The sequence below is a fragment of the Panthera leo genome, chromosome B3, assembly GCF_018350215.1.
Source record: "Panthera leo isolate Ple1 chromosome B3, P.leo_Ple1_pat1.1, whole genome shotgun sequence".
NCBI classification, from domain to species: Eukaryota; Metazoa; Chordata; class Mammalia; order Carnivora; family Felidae; genus Panthera; species Panthera leo.
The window spans coordinates 102,191,992-102,210,264 of record NC_056684.1 but is presented as its reverse complement, the minus strand read 5'-3'; the positions used below and the strand labels follow the sequence as shown (position 1 = coordinate 102,210,264).

The 18,273-nt window shown below is 37.6% G+C and overlaps 1 protein-coding gene across 9 annotated transcripts in view; it reads right to left on the bottom strand.

The window, feature by feature from the left end:
* FBXO34 (F-box protein 34) overlaps positions 1–18,273 on the bottom strand; it is an 87,813-nt gene that overhangs the window by 37,269 nt on the left and 32,271 nt on the right. For 2 of the 9 annotated variants that reach the window (XM_042943313.1, XM_042943317.1), the window contains exon 1: positions 17,349–17,781. The exons of the other annotated variants lie outside the window; for them this stretch is intronic. The gene's annotated coding sequence lies outside the window, so the exon portion shown is untranslated. Of the gene's footprint in view, positions 1–17,348; positions 17,782–18,273 lie in introns of those variants that run through there. 9 annotated transcript variants of the gene reach the window in all.

Here is an 18,273-nt window from a genome sequence, read left to right as displayed (position 1 = left end):
TCATAAGACAGTCCCAATTTCACAGTATTCTATTGTTTTCACATAAGGTGATCTTTTAAATGTGTGATTCAAGATGATTTAATAGACTCATGAGAGTTTTTTTAAGTGAATACAAAGTTCAAAACACAGAAAAGAAAAAAAAACAATCTTTCCAGACTCTCCTGAGTCTGAATTTTGGACCTGAGCACATAATCATATGGAAAAAACCTGGCCTAATTCTCCCAAACCATCCTAAGAGAAGAATTTCTTCCCAGACAGCAGCTCACCAGAAATTACAAATGATTTTTAAAAACAAAGCAAACAAGAAGAAAAAGCCATTAGCACATACAAGCTTCTAACTGAAACACAAAAGACAGTGAGGAAAGGAGAGACTAGAAAAGGGAGCAATAAACAGTGGTTTCCAGAAGCCCTTTTTGCAGAAATGTTTACTTTAGCAGTTGGATACTGCTGTACACTGGATCTTACAGAAATAATTACCATCTTCACAACTGTGAACAAACAAGAAAGTTCATGTGGTCATCTAATCTATTTCACATGTGCAATGTCAAATATTTATTTGTTCCTTTTATATCTTATTAAATATTTATTCTTTTTAGCCATACTGTCACTATCTTGAGCCACAAAATCTTTTATTTTTATTATTATTTTTTTAATATTTATTTTTGAGAGATTGACAGAGTGTGAGCCAGGAAGGGGCACAGAGAGAGGCAGACACAGAATCCGAAGCGGGCTCCAGGCTCTGAGCTGTCAGCACAGAGCCTGATGCGGCAGGGCTTGAACCCACAAACCGTAAGATGATGACTTGAGCTGAAGTCAGATGCTTAATCAACTGAGCCACCCAGATACCCTCACAAAATGATTAAAAAAAAAAAAAAGATGTAAATATATGCATTCCTCAATAGAGGAATCCAGGAATTTCTTAAATGCCAGAGTGGCCCACATCCCCATTCTGAGACATCACAGGCAATTGCTTTTACTTGAGCTGCCATCCAGGTATCCTAGAACCTTCCTACTCTGATCTTATCCAAAAGGTAATCATCAATAGATAAGGGAGAATTTAGTGGACTGTGAGGTGGCCTGGTATGAAATTAAGAAAAAAGAGGGTCTACCTAACCCAATCACATCAAATCTAATGGGGGGAAAGGACAATGTATTTGAGAAGAAGAGATTAAGAGTGGAGACAAAGTCAGAAGATTGGAAGACTCGCTAGATGAGGGAGCAATAAATGCCTGCTTCAGAGTGGATGAGGTGACCAGATCAGCAGACCCAGCCAGTGAAGGACAACAGGAATTGCTACAGACCTGGGACAATTAGGTACTATCCCAATTCACCTCAAACCAAACTATGTGACCTGAAATTGTATTATGTGTTTCCTTACGTCCCCACACATCCATATAAAAATCTAACAACAGGTCATGATTCAACACCTACTTTATGAAAAGGGAAAATATTCTACAATCAGAATTATTTCCTGACTGCATTTATATGACTTGCAAACCAGTAAGGGGTTGGCTAAGACCATTCAGATCCCCCTTAAATTGCTAAGGTTATCTACCTATTTATTCCCAGAATTATATCCCAGACTTCTGGATAATACTGGATGGTGGACTAAACACAAAGCTATTTGTTGCTCCTTCCCCAAACACTAAGATTTTTTTTTTTTTTTTTAAACACATAAACCCAATGGTACGAAGAGAACTGGAGACTGTAGTCACAAAACCTGGAAAGATGAAATATAAATGGCTAAAGGGTAGAGGACTCAAAGACTTAAGGAAACTGAATCCTAAGGTAAGCATCAGGGAACAACATTCCCCCAAAAGTATCAGCAGAGAATAAATGGGAAGGGTTAACAGAAAATCTTTCTTTTAAAAAAAAATGGGGTGCCTGGGTGGCTCATTCAGTTAAGCATCCGACTTCGGCTCAGGTCATGATCTCATACTTTGTGGGTTTGAGCCCTGTGTCAGGCTCTGTGCTGACAGCTTGGAGCCTGCTTCAGATCCTGTCTCCCCCTCTCTCTGCCCCTCCCCCCACTTGCATTCTCTCTCTCTCTCTCTCTCTCTCTTAAAAATAAAGATTGTTTTTTAACATTTATTTATATTTGGGAGACAGAGAAAGACAGCACAAGTGGGGGAGGGGCAGAGAGAGAATGAGACACAGACTCCGACGCAGGCTCCAGACTCTGAGCTGTTAGCACAGAGCCCAACGTGGGGCTCAAACCCACAAACCACGAAATCATGACCTGAGCCAAAGTCGGAAGCTTAACCAACTGAGCCACCCAGATGCCCCAAAACTAAACTTTTTTTTTTTTTTTAAAAAAGCTTACTTTGAGGAGAGCACACATGTGCAAGCAAGCAGGGGAGAGGCAGAGAGAGGGGAGAGAGAGAATCCCAAGCAAGCCCCACACTGCCAGCACACAGAGCCCAACACAGGGCTCCATCTTATGAACCATGAGATCATGACCTGGGCCAAAATCAAGAGTTGAACACTCAACTAACTGAGCCACCCAGGGGGCCCCAGAATATCTTTCTGAAATGCAATTCCAGATCCAGACAAATGCCCTTCCCTCTCTTGCAAAGAGCTGAAGATAATCGAAAGAAGGTTACAACAGACGGTTATACAGACCAGGGAATCACCAAGTAAAGCGAAGGCAGTTTCAGTTAGCATAGGTACTAGATCTCTGTCCATGGAGTGTTGGTAAATATAAATGTTTAACAACTTGGGGGTAAGGAGAGGTGGAGACAAGGGTAATTATCTGTAATATCTGCTGAATTCTTGTGGTATAAATACCCTTACCATGGCTGCTTCAAGCTAAGAAATGATATCACTGTTCACAGAGATTAGACGGGATGCATGGTAGCCTATCATTAAATAGTATTTCCACCATACAGATTAGATGTAAATAATATCAAGAGCATCCATAATGACAAAATGTAATAAAATATTCAGGGGTAGTGAGTTTTTAGAATTTATTGATTTGATTTTTTTAATATAACATCTAAGTTTGCATAATCTTTAATAATTGTCATATTTAGCAAACGGCTCACAAAGTTCCTGAAAATTTTAACTACTGTCTATGATGCGCTAACACTAGTCATCGACCCAGCCCTCTTTATTAATACCCTTTCCCAAAAGGCTGACAGTCAGGCCTTCACTTCCAGGCAAGGGAGATTAGAAAAAACTTTTCTGGAGAATATTAACAATTAGTCTAAGAGGAAAAATTATATTTTGCCATTATATGACAAATTCTCAAACTAAATTTGTCCAGCCAGATCTTCCCACAGTGAAGCTCACAATTGTAGAAGTCCTACTGCACATGCAGAGCTTTCAATCAGAATTCTAGGATCCCACTATTAAATATTAGCAAATAGCCAAGAATTGCTAGACCTCTCTAGCACAAAGAAATGAAACAGAAAAAGCAAGTTGGAAGAGACAGCACATGCTTTGCAGGCATGTGACCTAGGCAGTCACACAGTGCCCTGCACTTAGAAGATCCCTGTGTTAGATTTAATGCTCTGCCGTTGCTGTCTTGAAATTCTCTAATAAATGTTAACAAGGGGCCCTGCACACTGTCACTCTGAACTTGGCCCTGCAAATTATGTAGCTAGTCCTTACAGAGACTATGCAGGGTAAAGAAAATTCTGGGGGAAAAGATACCATGAATATATTCAGAAACATAAGAGAAAATATTGCAAACATAGTAAGAACAGTAAGTTAAAACAACGCAAAGAACACGCAAAGAACAGTAAGTTAAAACAAAATAAAACTAAAAAGAGTCAGAAAATGAAAGTGAGCAAAAGCATGCCTTGTTGGTAATTAAAAATGCAATAGCTAAAATGAAAAACTCCTTAGAACAGCATAAGAAGATTGGAAGATCAGTCCAGGAAGTCCAATATCAGAGCATCAAGAGTTTAAGAGAAAACTAAGAGGGGGAGAAAGTCAGGGTACCTGGATGGCTCAGTTGGAAGAGCTTGGGATTATTGATCTCTGGGTTGTGAGTTCGAGCCCCACGTTGGGTATAGAGATTACTTACATGAAGTAAAAAGGTAAAAAAAGGAAAGTCATCAACAAAATAGTTCCCAGACTGAAAGGGTTCGCCAAGTACTCAATGGAACCAAACTCACACTAAGGCACCTTATTGTGCAATTTCAAACACAGAAACGAAGAAAAGAACCAATCACATAAATTATCAGGAACCTAATGTATCAGAATACCTTCTGCCAAAACAAAAGCATAAAGCAAGAAACAGGGAAATAAGAGATCTAGAAAACAAGAAATCCAAAACAAAAAGGCAAGGAGCATCCTCAAGATATGGATGAAGGGAAGTCCCAGGATAAGAGCTGTGCAGAAAAAAAAGTGGGCAATCAGTCCAGATGGAAGCACATCTTCAGGAATAAGGGAAACTAAGAGAATACCTTAACTGTCTGAACTTCCTGAAAGGAAATATGAACAAGTTGCAATTTGAGCTACATTAGAGAGAAGTTTAAAGTAAATAATAACAAAGAAAAATAAACATTTCAGGGAAAACCAAAAGTTGTACAGGAAAGTACAAGTGTTCATAGATTGCTCCATGGCTTAACTGTGAATAGCATGTTCAGTCTTAACTGTATAAATACTGAATACCAATCTAAGCAAATTTATGAACAATTACACTAGGATCGGAGAAGAAAAAGGATACCTGTGGATGTTGAGAAAGAACTGAATCCTCATCTGCCATAATGGGAAATCAAGAGATACTACCTGAAGCTGAGAAATCAAGAAATCAGAATAATAAGCACGCTGCTAAGAACCACAGTGTTTCGGGGCGACTGGGTGGCTCAGTCAGTTAAGCATTCGACTTCAGCTCAGGTCATGATCTTGAGGTTCGTGGGCTGGAGCCCTGCATCGGGCTCCATGCTGACAGCTCGGAGCCTGGAGCCTGCTTCGGATTCTGTGTCTCCCCATCTCTCCGTCCCTCCCCTGCTCAAACTCTGTCTCTCTCTCTCTCAAAACTAAAACATTAAAAAAAATTTAAAGAATGACAGTGTTCAAGGGTGGCTGGGTGGCTTAGTTGGTTAAGCATTCGACTTTGGCTCAGGTCATGTTCTCATGGTTCATGAGTTCACGCTGATGGTGTGCAGGAGGCTGCTTCGGATTCTCTGTCTCTCTCTGCTCCTTCCCTGTTCACACACGTGCCCGCGCTCTCTCTCACAAAAATAAACTTAAACACACACACACACACACACACAAAATGAGAGTGTTCAGAACTTGCTACCCCAAAATAAGGCGCCTTGGTATACTGAATATTTTAAACTGAAAAAACCTGCGGTGCCGGAAGGTGCCGGAAGGACTTTCTGACTTTCCCTTCTGTCCGGAAGCAGGTCCTAAGACCTTCATGTAAGAGATGTCCTTTCTATACCAGGAAAAGAACATCTTTATCTGTGTAGATGGAGGGTTACAGAGAGAAGTCAAAGGAAATGGCCTTGCCAAGTTTCCCCAGTTTAATACCCTGAGTGCATATTCTTTTGTCCTATCATGTTTTTCTATGACTTTCCACTCTTCCATCAAATCTAGTGCAGGGGCACCTGGAGGCTCAGTCAGTTAAGCGTCCGACTTCAGCTCAGGTCATGATCTCGCAGTTCGTGAGTTCGAGGCCCGCGTCTGGCTCTGTGCTGGCAGCTCAGAGCCTGGACAGCCTGCTTCAGATTCTAGGTCTCCATCTCCATCTCTCTCTCTCTCTCTCTCTCTCTCTCTCTCTCTCTCAAAAAAAAATTTTTTTTATCTAGTATAAAAATACTCAGACTGAACCATTTCTTCAGGTCTTCATTTCTTTATGAAGCCTCCTGTGTCACATAAAACTTTTATTAAATAAATTTGTATGCTTGTCTCTTGTTAATCTGTCTTTTGTCAGTTCAATTTACAGGGCCCCAGCTACAGAACCTAGAAGGGCATTAGGAAGAAAATTTTCCCTCCCCTACGAGAACAGAGAAATGCAAAAAAAAATCAGATATAAGAAATTAAAATGTTTGCCTCTAGAGAGGGAGAAGTAGGAGATGAAGTGGGAGGAGAACTGTTGCTTTTCCAAACAATCTTACAGAGCTATTAAATCTTTATGCACATTTACCACTTTGATAAAACATAAAATCATAACATGAAAAAAGCTAGCAGAAAAACTTCAGGATGTTTTAATTCATGATTCCTCTTTCAAGCTTACAAGTTTTGTCAACAAGAAATTTTTCTCCTTCTATTTGTTGTGGTATTTCCAAATTTTCTACAAAAATGTATTACTTGTATAATAGAAACGTAATCACCTTACAATATTCAAAATCATCTATAACTCCAACTATTAGTTAGGGATATTACCACGTCCTATAATACCCAATCTGGCCCAGCTCAGGAAAAGGTGGCGGCTTACCTTCCAGGAGTTACCTCAGCAGTTTATACCAAATGTCTCCATATCTCACACTGGGTTTCCCTCTCCATGCCTACATTCTTTCAAAACACTATAAAGAGACTTTCCATTTAACTCTGAAAAATTCACATAAACATAATGAACTCTAGAGTTTGCCTTTAAGGGGGCAACAAATTCAATTTTTCATATCTTTATTATTCCCAAAACTAAACTTAAAGCTTTCAGTACACAGAAATTGTAATATAGCATATATTATGTTAACACAACTGTATAACATTTATTTGTTTTTATTCTGCATTTAAATAGCTGTCAGGTCAGCTATCAGTTGTCAGCTATGTATCTAACTAGAAAAGTTATTACGGTCAGAGTTTGCAAAACACAGTTCAGATAAATGTCACAGCCTCTGTTCACCTCTACAATGGATGATGAGGATGGTCATGGTCATCATAGGATGTTTAAGAAGGGATCTGCTTAGCACAGAGAACTGAGCCAATCTGCAAACATATGTAGGCCAGCCAAGGCAGCTAGCTACACATGTTTTCACTTATTCCCCTAAGAGTGATTTGGTTTGTTTGGATTTGGTATAGAATCATTTCTGGATTTAAGGAAAACTAAACAAGGTTTTACAGCTTGTTATGCTGACAGGCAGAAAACCATGAAAAAAAATCCTAACCTAAAGAAGATTCCTTTTGCACTTAAAATTAAGGTAGGATAGACATACCTGAAGACATGGTCTACATTTCTCATCTTCATCCCGCCTAATCATGGCAAAGATTGTCTTCATTATTAATTAGTAAACTCTGGCATGCAAATATGGCCTGTAGGATCATGAAGAGTTCCCCCACCCCACACACACACCCCTAACACCAGTAAAATGCCTCGCTGGCATAACATACCAAATTTTTCTCAAACTGGCAACCAAAACAAGCTGCTACCAGAAGATTTTTTTTTCTCAAAGTCAAATTAAATTTTGCCAATGTACACAAGAATATTCCAGATTAGTGGCTGTTAACCAATTTAATCTTATGACATTCAAAACTTCTTGTTCACACTAGAGTGCTTTAGGTAAATACTACTAATCTCTTCTGGCTTCTAGATACCTTGCAGACTTTGGGAAATTCATCTGGTTTCTTGCCCCCTCCAGCCACTCCATCTCAACCTCCAAAAAAATGCCTTTGAGTTTTTTGTTTTGTTTTTGAAACAACTTGCTTTTTCCATCCTGAGTTTTCCTGAACTATTTCAGGGTTCTGACAATTTTGCCAGTGACTAAATCTCCTCCTGGGAATAGCTGCCTCATTATCACTATTAAAAACAGTCACTCCTAATACTGACTGATAAGGATCTGGAAACTTATTGTAACTTCGAGAATGCATATCCCACCCTACCCAATCCAAAGATAAATGCATCACAAATGGAATAACAGACTCACCACAGGACACAATCCCACAGGCTTTGTGTTCCAATTAAACTATTGAGTGTTGTGAATATTCCTAACTCTTACCAATATGAAGAATTTCCTACTATTTCCTTCCTCATAACTAATTAATACAGAAATTACTACGAGCCAAGCAAGCAAAACAAACGAACAAGGCAAACAAAATACACACTCACACACACAAATACACACACACACACACACACACACACACACAAACTCAACAGTAAATATCCTAATCCTAATGTTTTTAAGGTAATACAGCCTTCCAACTGATCTACTTCAGAAATATTCTGTGCAGTACATGTGCTGTGTGGGTAACTTTTGTTCTTGGCAAGCTAGTCCTCCTGGCTTAGAATATCAACAGCAGATAACCTCAAATAAGAGCTCTTTTCCTACAATCCCTCAAATGGAACAACCACTTAGAAACTTAATTCTTGCAGAAAAGCATATCCAAAATAGAGATGATCATAAATTTATTTCTATTATTGCCATTTTGGTTATATCTCACTTCCTCAGCATTAGTAAAAAGTCACATAATCATAATCCATCATTCTGGAAACCTGAGAGTGATACAGAGATGACTCTCCATCCACTCACAGCCCCCCAAAAAGTAGTACCCAGAAGTTCTTTCACATCAACCAGAAGCAACCTGGGCCCCTTTTGCAGCCACTGAGGAGAACGGGAATTTAACCTTTTTTGTGCCTTAAATTTCCTTGGAGTACGTGAAAACTGTAAACTCTCAGAATATTTTTTAAAACAAAACCATACACACAACGAAAACCAATTATGTTAAAATACTGTTACCAAAATATTTTTTGAAAACTCATTAGTATTAAATGCACTTTTTACGTTTGTAATATATAAAATAACAAGCTTCAATGACAAGCTATTAACTACCATAATTTCCAAATTATGACCAACATAAATGGTATCTTCACGATATCTGCAACAACTGCAATGTGACATAAAAATATCTTTGATTCCAGGGGCGCCTGGGTGACTCAGTCAGTTAAGCGTCTGATTTTTGCTTTCACCTCAGGTCACGATCTTGCGGCTCCTGAGTTAGAGCCCCACATCGGGCACCACGCTGACAGATATTCTCTTTCTCTTTCTCTCTTTCTCTTTCTTTCTCTTTCTCTCTCTCTCTCTCTCTCTCTCCCCCCCCCCTCTGCCCCTCCCTCACATGCACAGTCTCTGTTTCTCTCAAAAGAAATAAATAAACTTAAAAAAATTAAATTAAAAAAACCTGTGATTCCACAAAGTCACAGGGACTGCTTGCTAATTTGCTGTGGTTTGAAGCAAATGTTAAATTTCAGTTAGAGATTAGTGAAAACAAGAATCTAACATTTTCCCATTTAAATTCATGGACCCCTGAAGCTTTTAAAATGTAATCATTCTGAAACAGAGATCTGCATCATTAAAGAGGGATTAGAGATCACTTAGTTCATCTCTTCTTTTTAAAGATAAGGGAACTAAGGAAGAATTGATGGTATAGCTCACCTGAAGTATCTTGACTGCAAATCACTGGGTTCTCTTTATGTATAGTAAACTACTGTTTTCTTTTGAAAACCTGAACTTCACATCTAGCAATACTTAGCACTTACCTCAAGCTTGCAACTCAGTTTCAGCATCTGTAAAATGAAGATGATAACCCAAATATGGAAGAACCTTAACGTGAAAATCATATTTAAAATTCCATGTTAAAGTACTACAGCAGTACTTTTAAAGGTAAGGCTATTTATCAATGAACTCCGTAAAACATCAAAGACAAGTTATCCTTGCTCCTTGGTATACCTTAAGTATCGTTGAATTCTGACTTATTTAACACATTAACTATTTATTTTATGCTGCTAACTGTATCTCCCAAAGGATAAACTGACCCTAAAAATAAGCCACTTCAAGTAGAAAATGATATGCTTAGTACAGAAAGTATTGGCTTTAGAGTCACACTACTATAAGATATATGTCTGCAATCCTAGGTAAAATACTTGTTTTCTCTGGTCCTCCATTTCTGAATCAGTAAGATAGGAATAAATGCTAACAACCATATGTGATTGCCAAGAAGGACATTAAGTGTCAGTCCTTCTCTTAAAGGGGTCAATGAGGAATAGAAGATAACCTTGTAAAGCAGTGAGAACATTTGTTTTCTCCTCCTTCATCACTTGATACAGTTATTTAAAATAAGATGGGGGCACTGGGTGGCTCAGTTGGTTAGCATCCTGATCCCCGATTTCAGCTCAGATCAAGATCTCACAGTCGTGAGATGGAGCCCCTAGTCTGCGTCAGGCTCCGCGCTGGGCGCGGAGCATGCTTAAGAGTGTCTCTCTCCCTCCCTCTGCCCATGCCCCGTGCGCACTCGCACTCACGCTCTCTCTCTCTCTCTCTCTCTCTCTCTCTCTCAAAAAAATAAAATAAAATAGGAATAAGGACCGCAGAAATAATATCCTCCTTTAATGGTCAGAATAGAATCTCTCAGCAATCTAAAACAGAGCCACTCAAATAGCCAGCAATTCTTTCCATAGAAAATACTTGTTTAAAAATAAATTACACAATAAAGATTGTATTACTGTGCACTGAAAAAAGGAAGAAGATTAAAACTAAAGACCATTCCCAAATTTTTAAACAGACAATAGTAAACAAACATTTGGAGGACAAGAGTCACACAATTTAAACATGTAAGCACTTAAACATGCAAGTGAAAAAATAAATGCCAATAGAGGTAAGGCCACTAAACTTCTTTCCACAAAAATTGTTTTCTTTTCCTCCACAAAAAGAAATCAGGTGGTTGACTGTAGACATGTCAAAGTTATAGTGACAAATTTGCAAACATTTTAGTTGACTAGGAACAGAAAATACAGTAGGTAGTCCAAGGGAACACAAAAGGCTCATAGAACAAAGCAGATCTGTTAAACACTAGGGGCGGAAAAATGAGCCATTATCTGCCATGCCCTCCTGTCGCACCCTTTTATTTGTAGTCATAACTGCAAGCTGTTTTAAAGACAATGGCAATGTTATTAAGGGTACCTTCATGCTGTGCCAAAGCACATACACACAGCAATTCAGAACAATCAGTCTTACTTTCATGAGAGCAAAAGTTGTGGCCAAATGAAATGGGTGGATACCATATTAAACAATCTTGGAATTAGCTAATAGGATATAGGAAAAAATGATCCTAATGCAGATGCTAAATTCTCTTCCTTCTTTACACAATAAAAATTTTTTATTATCTGAAAAGCACTCGGGGAGGAAGGTTCCATTTAGTAAGACCTAAATATGGCCTGTTTTTAAACACAAAGATGTTTATTATTTCCTTGCATAATCCATAAACTTAAAATATGTGCTGGATACTAGATGCAACGTTATAACTTTCAAAAGGATGCTGTGTAGAAACAACTAAGTGGAAACCTTTAAATATAACACTGCAACTCTACAGAAAACCATGTGTTTCACAAATATTTAATAGAAGTAGAAATTCACTGCAGGCAACAAATAGCAACATAAAACTTGGTTTGTAGGAGTACTCCACTGTTCTTACACAGGTTTAAAATGTGGCACTTTATCTGTCATTGTGGCTTGTCGATATTTTATTCAATCTACATTAATTACATTACTTCATGCTTTATTAACGGACTTCAAGGCAAAATCGGAAGAAGTATAAAAAAGACATTTAATAAGGCTATGACTTTATAACCACACCAACACGGCCTTACACATACACACAGTACACAGTAGTGTATGAAGTGTAGTAGAGGAAAAATGGGGTCTAAAATTCAGGCCTGGGAGAAATCCTATTCAGTGAAAATTTTTATGAAACATTTTTCATAGGTTGTTTTTAAAACTCATATTTTAGAAAAAATAAAAAATAAAAAAAATAAAAAAATAAAACTCATATTTTTGAAACCTTCTTTCCAGATGCAATTCTAATGCATTAATTAGAATTTATATTTTATATCAATTAATAGCTAGTGTGAGAGATGTCTACTGCTCACACTAAACTGAAAGGGGAGTGTCTTCTCAGATGAGCTATTTTTAAAAGAATCCCAAGGATTTAAGCTCTTCTTGGGCACTTCCTCAGATACAGCCTTAGTGTGCCAAGAACCATTCAACATCATTTTTGCCACAAAGAACAAAAACCAAGTAGGTAAAACCCATATTTTGTAATAAACCTCATAAATATATTTTGAAAAGCAAACCAGTCTCACACAGCTCCAAACCTAGAAAGATGATTACAATAAAAATGGGTCGGCCTCTAAATTATTTGCAATTTACAGTGATTTTAGACAAAATAATTTTATCATTATTTAAGAGTGAGGCCATATTTTTCCATTTTCTTAAGTTTGTATTTTAATTACAGTTAGTTAACACAATAGTGTTACATTAGTTTTGGTATACAATATAGTAATTCAATAGTTCCATACATCACCCTGTGCTCATCACAACAAGTGCACTCCTTAATTTCTGAGGCCATACATTTAAACTTATCCGGCAATTTAGGGTAAGAATGAGGTAAGAAAGCACTACAAAAAAACAAAACAGAGGTATATCTCATGTTTCAAAATGGCATTCCCAAAAAACTGCCCAAGTCAAATTTTTGAACTAGCTTCTATTTTCCTCTTCATCTCTAAAAACCGAACTGTGTAACACTCCCTGCCCCTCTCTGGGTGGGGGGGGGGGGGGGGGGGGAATAAATAATAAATAATAAAAACATGTACAGTGCTGCAAACCTATTCTAAATTATACTAGTAAATTATTTTTAAAACAAAATAAAATATAAATGAGAAAATTCTGTTTTCTGTATTTGTGACCTACTTAAAGGTCAAAAGAAAACTGAATAGAACATAGAAGACTAATCAACCCTTCATTTCAATCAAACCCCCACACCTCACCCACCCTCACAACTTTGAAGTACAGGAACTCTGCTATTCTCTTGACATTTGTGGAAGCTGCAGTTTGGCATATTTTGTTTGTTGCTTTTGTTTTGCAATTAACTGCTATGGATCAAAGAAAAAAAATCATTCAAAAAGAAAATTATTCAAGTTCACAATAAAATAAAGTGGTAGGTGAGTACGGGAAGCCTGAAATATGGAAGAATTCATTGAAAGTTTCCCCCCACTACAAATGACTTAAGATTATGTCTAATTAGTACCCAAACTTACATATTCTGAAAGATATTTTCATGGACAAGAAAGACAGTGATGCTGTTTATAAGACAGGGGCTGGTGCTTCAAGCATTAGAAATAATCTGCTATTCCCAACATAAAAAATACAGCACTCAAGGCTAGCAGATTTTTTTAAGTTTTTCATGATAGAATGAGGTTACCATCGTAAAAATTAAATTCACAAACATAAACACACACCTAAAGGTAATTTCATCAGAATTGAGACATATACCTCTCTCATATTAAACAATATCATCACTTTAGCAGCAGACAAGTCACTGTAACTAAGCAATAAATCCAAATACTATTCTTTCCCTTGAGAATCAGATTATTTTTCTGATGTAAAATTCTAATTTGTTTAATATATGCAAATACCTACACATTCTTTATAAATACCCGTTACTGAGGGCTTCTTAAACCCAAATATTAAATGAGGTGATATTTCCCTCCATGATTTAGCTTCATCCTAAAAATTTTCCTCCAGGTTCTGTCTGAAATCTATCAAGATACCTAAATTTGATTATTGTACTAGTATGTGGTACTTCTCACATTAAAATTACTTTATAGCATCAATCCATTAAAAAACAAAAACAAAAAACTGACCCCTAGTCAGGTACAAAATCACTCATTCTCAAAATGCCAATTCTCCTCAAAAGATTAAGCTCCAATTTTACAGAGACAAAGTCTATGTTATTCAGGGAAGTCACAGTAGTTGAATTTCATATACGTCAAAACCCTCATTTCAGGGGCGCCTGGGTGGCGCAGTCGGTTAAGCGTCCGACTTCAGCCAGGTCACGATCTCGCGGTCCGTGAGTTCGAGCCCCGCGTCAGGCTCTGGGCTGATGGCTCGGAGCCTGGAGCCTGTTTCCGATTCTGTGTCTCCCTCTCTCTCTGCCCCTCCCCCGTTCATGCTCTGTCTCTCTCTGTCCCAAAAATCAATAAAAAACGTTGAAAAAAAAATTAAAAAAAAAAAAACAAACCCTCATTTCAGATGCCACCTTAACTCCAAACCTAGTATTACAGGAAGGAGAACATCATTTGTTAGGAAAACCTCACAAAATCCTCCTCCTTACTGTGGAAATAACCAGAAAAGAGGTTCTATACCTTCCAACACCTACTGAGGGTGGTATCAGATTCCTGGAAAGTGGCATAAAATTTGTTTATCACAAGGACATACAGAGGTTTAGAAATATGGGACTTGTTCATTGCTTTATTCTTTTAAGAATCAAAGATGGAGAACAGAGTAAAAATTCTAAAAGTCTAAAAGCAAATGCATAAAATACTCAGCTATGAAGTCCAGTTTTGTAATGTTACCAACAAGCAAGTTCTGAGAACTAAGTAAGGCAATTATAATTAACACACTTATTTACCTAAAACCTAATGTTCAGTATTAATTCAGCTCCTGGCAACATTAACAAAATATTTCAGTTCCTAGCTTTAAAAGAAAAAACAAAAAACTAGACTGTTTCAAGTTAGGTGTTTAATGCATTTTGATAATAGCTCCTCAAAGTTGGTCTTTCCAAAATCATGAACAATCATCACTGAACACTTAGTATTTCCCAAGCCTTAAATGAGACCCAAAGGACAAATAAATAAGACAAACACCATCCTAGTCCTCCTATGGTGCTGACATTCTAACAGAGAAGACAGAAAAATAGTTACGTAACGAGTAAGAACTAAAACTAACTATGTAAAACTCTTGGAAGAAACTGGGCAATGAATCTTCTTGAATTAGGCAATGGTTTCTTACATATGACACCAAAAGTACAAGCAACAGAAGAAAAAACAGACTCCACCAAATTTAAAATGTTAAATTTTAACTATCAAGAAAGTGAAAAACACAACCTCCCACAATGGGAGAAAATACTTGCAAATTATGTATCTGATAAGGAATCTGTATCTAGAAGATATAATGAATTCTTGTAACCCAGTAATACAAAGACAACCCAATTAAATACTGGGGAAAGGAAATAAATAATTTCTCCAAAGATATACTACTAATAAACACATGAATAAATGCCCAACATCATTAGCTATCAGGAAAATGCAAATCAAAACCACAATGAGATTACTTCACACCCCCCCAGAATGGCAAGAATTGAAAAGTGAAAATAAATGTTAGCAAGGACATGGATAAATTGGAATCTTCATATACTGGTATTAGAAATGTAAAAAGTATACAGGAGCATTGGAAAACAATTTGGCAGTTTTTCAAAAGGTTAAACATAGAGTTACCATACGACCCAGCAATTTCACTCTTAAAGATGTATAAATTCAAGAAATGAAAACATACGTCCACATAAAAACCTGTACATGGATGTTCACAATACCATTATTCCTAACAGCCAGAAAGTGGAAACAACCTAAATGTCCATCAATTGATGAACAAATAAACAAACTGTGTATATCCATACAAGGGAATACTATTCAACCATAAAAAGAAATGACTTACTGGTATGTACTAGAACATGGATGAACCTTGAAAACATTATGCAAAATGAAAGAAAACAAACACAAAAGATCACACACATGGTTCTATTTATATGAAATGTCCAGAAAAGCAACTCTTGACAGACAGAAAGCAGATTTTCTGGGAGGAGTAGAGGGTATGTGAAACGACCCCTACTGGGTACAGAGACCCTTTCTGCTATCTTCATGATAGCAAGTGGTACTCTTACGACTTGAATCAAATGCTCTAAAATTGATTTTGGTGATGGTTACATAATTCTGTGGATAGCACTGAACTGCACACTTTAAATGAGTTAACCGTGTGGTATATGAATTCTATTTCAATAAAGCTATTACTAAAAACGTAATAATAATGTTTACAAAGTACTGTGAAAAAGTACAGGGTATTAAGGAAACATATAAAAGGAACCTTAACCTAAACTGGGGAATCAGAGGAGGGTTAAATGAAGACCTGGATGCATAAGCATTTTTAAAGCATCCAAGTGCATGGTATGTCTGAATTGAATAGCTACTAGTAGCCAACAGAATTCAAGAAGGGATGGACTAGAGTGACAAGGTGGAAGAGATAGTAATAATATAGCTTACATTATTGAACCTTTACCTATATGCCAGGCACCGCTTACAAAGTCTTAAATACTGTATAATTAATCCTAATAGCTCTGAAGTATGGATGGTTATTATCTCCAATTTTACAGTTAAGGAAACTGAGGCATAGTGAAGGAAAAGTTAACTTGCCCATGGTCACAGCAAGTGGTGCTATCATGACTTCAACCAAAACATCCTAGCTACACTTCACAACCTGTCTATGGACTACAACAGACATAGCTTTGTATATTCTCTCCGGTAACAGTAACCAGATTATGTTATACATTTATACACAAGTTCTTTTGGTTGAACACAAGATGAAGTACTGGAGTTTAGAAACCATGTTTTATAATACTTATTAACCTTTAAACTCTGGAATCATACTCAGCAAGGCAGGCTGATCACTCACTAGCAGTTCTGAGAATTGACACTTCCTAAAAGACTGTCTCTCAATTAACTTGGGGGGACACTTACTCATTATCGCCATTTTGTTTGTTTGGTACGTGTGTGTGTGTGTGTGTGTGTGTGTGTGTGTGTGTGTCCTAAACCAACAGAGTGGAATATACTTAGAACTTGTTAGTGTTTGTGTAAGAAAGTGAATCAAGCTTAAGTTTCTAGCATGAACATCCACATGGATAAAAGTGTCTACTATAGAGTCCCAGAAAAGATGGCTGGGAGAAAAATTCTGAGTTCAATTTTGGACAAATTGAGCTGGAGGAACTGAGAGACATCCAAATCAAAATGAATAACACACAATTAGATCTGTGGACCTGGTCCTCAGAAGAACGGATCGAAGAGGTAAATTTGGAAGTTTTGGCACATACATGGTAATTGAAGCCATGATTAAAAAAAAAAAAAAAACAGAAACAAAAACAAAAACAAAAAAAAACTAAACACCTAAGTAGAAAGCACAGAGAAAAAGTCTTAAGACATTGGTTTTCAAATTTGAGCAAGCATCACAATCACATGGAAGGTTTGTCAAAACATAGACGAATGGGTCCCATCCCCAGAGCTTCTGATTCAGTAGATCTGGGTAGGGCCTGAGGATTTTCACTTCTAACAAGTTCCCAGGTGATGTTGACGCTTCTGGTCTGGGGAACCACACTTGGGAGAACAATGGCCTATAGCAAAGCCCTATAAAACTCTGTTAAAGCAGAGAATAAGGAACTTACAAAGGGGAACAAGACAAGCCTAGGAGTAAGGTAGGAAAAATACTACTGCCAATTAAATTTTTACCAAGCAATCTCCTAACTGATAATCCACTGGAAACTTAAATTCTACTTGCAACAAGTATTTATTGAGCACTCACCATATGCCAGGCACCTCTGTTCTCTGTAATCTGATCCTATCTTCTCTCTTGGCCTCTGAAATACCACACACTCCTCTGCTGTTCCTGTTTCTTCGTTGAACACCTATGTATCTGTTCTCTTACTCCTTTCTGTCCACTCAAAACATTTCAAGGTTCCCTAGGATTCTGCATCTTTTCTTCATCATGCAAGCTCTCCCAGAGCAAGTTTACCTAACCCTATAACCCTGAATACCATCCAGCTGCCAATAATTCTCCCATACTTCATCTCTAGAACCCAACTGCCTCTGGGCTTCAGATCCTATTTCCAACTGCCAACCCAACCGGACACTTACACACTAAGCCCCTTTCCATAGTTTCTCTCCAAGAAACTTAACCAGCCACCCAGAGACCCAAGCCAAGTATCTGTGGATCCTCCCCACCCCCCCCCTTTTTTTTTTGAAGTTTATTTATTTTAGAAATCTCTATACCCAATGTGGGGCTTGAAGTCACAAACCTGAGATCAAGAGTTGCACCCTCTTCCAACCGAGCCAGCCAGGTGTCCCAGGTATCTGTTAATCTTCCTAAAGCAACTGTTCTCAACTTTAGTTGATTAGAACCTCCCTGGAAGTTTTGGGTTTTTTTTTTTTTTAAAGAATACCTCGCTTGTAGGTCTAATAATATGACAACAAAAATCTTGCGTCCTTAACACATATGCATGTAAAATGCTTAGCAAAAAATGCTGTGAGCACTCAAAACAGGTAAGTTTGCTTTTATTTTTTTTTAATGTTTATTTTGAGAGAGAGAGACAACATACATGATCTGGGGAGGAGCAGAGAGAGACGGAGAGAGGGAGAGAATCCCAAGCAGGCTCCACACTGTCAGCGCAGAGGCCGGCATGGGGCTCAAACGCACAAAATGTGAGATCATGACCTGAGCCAAAATCAAG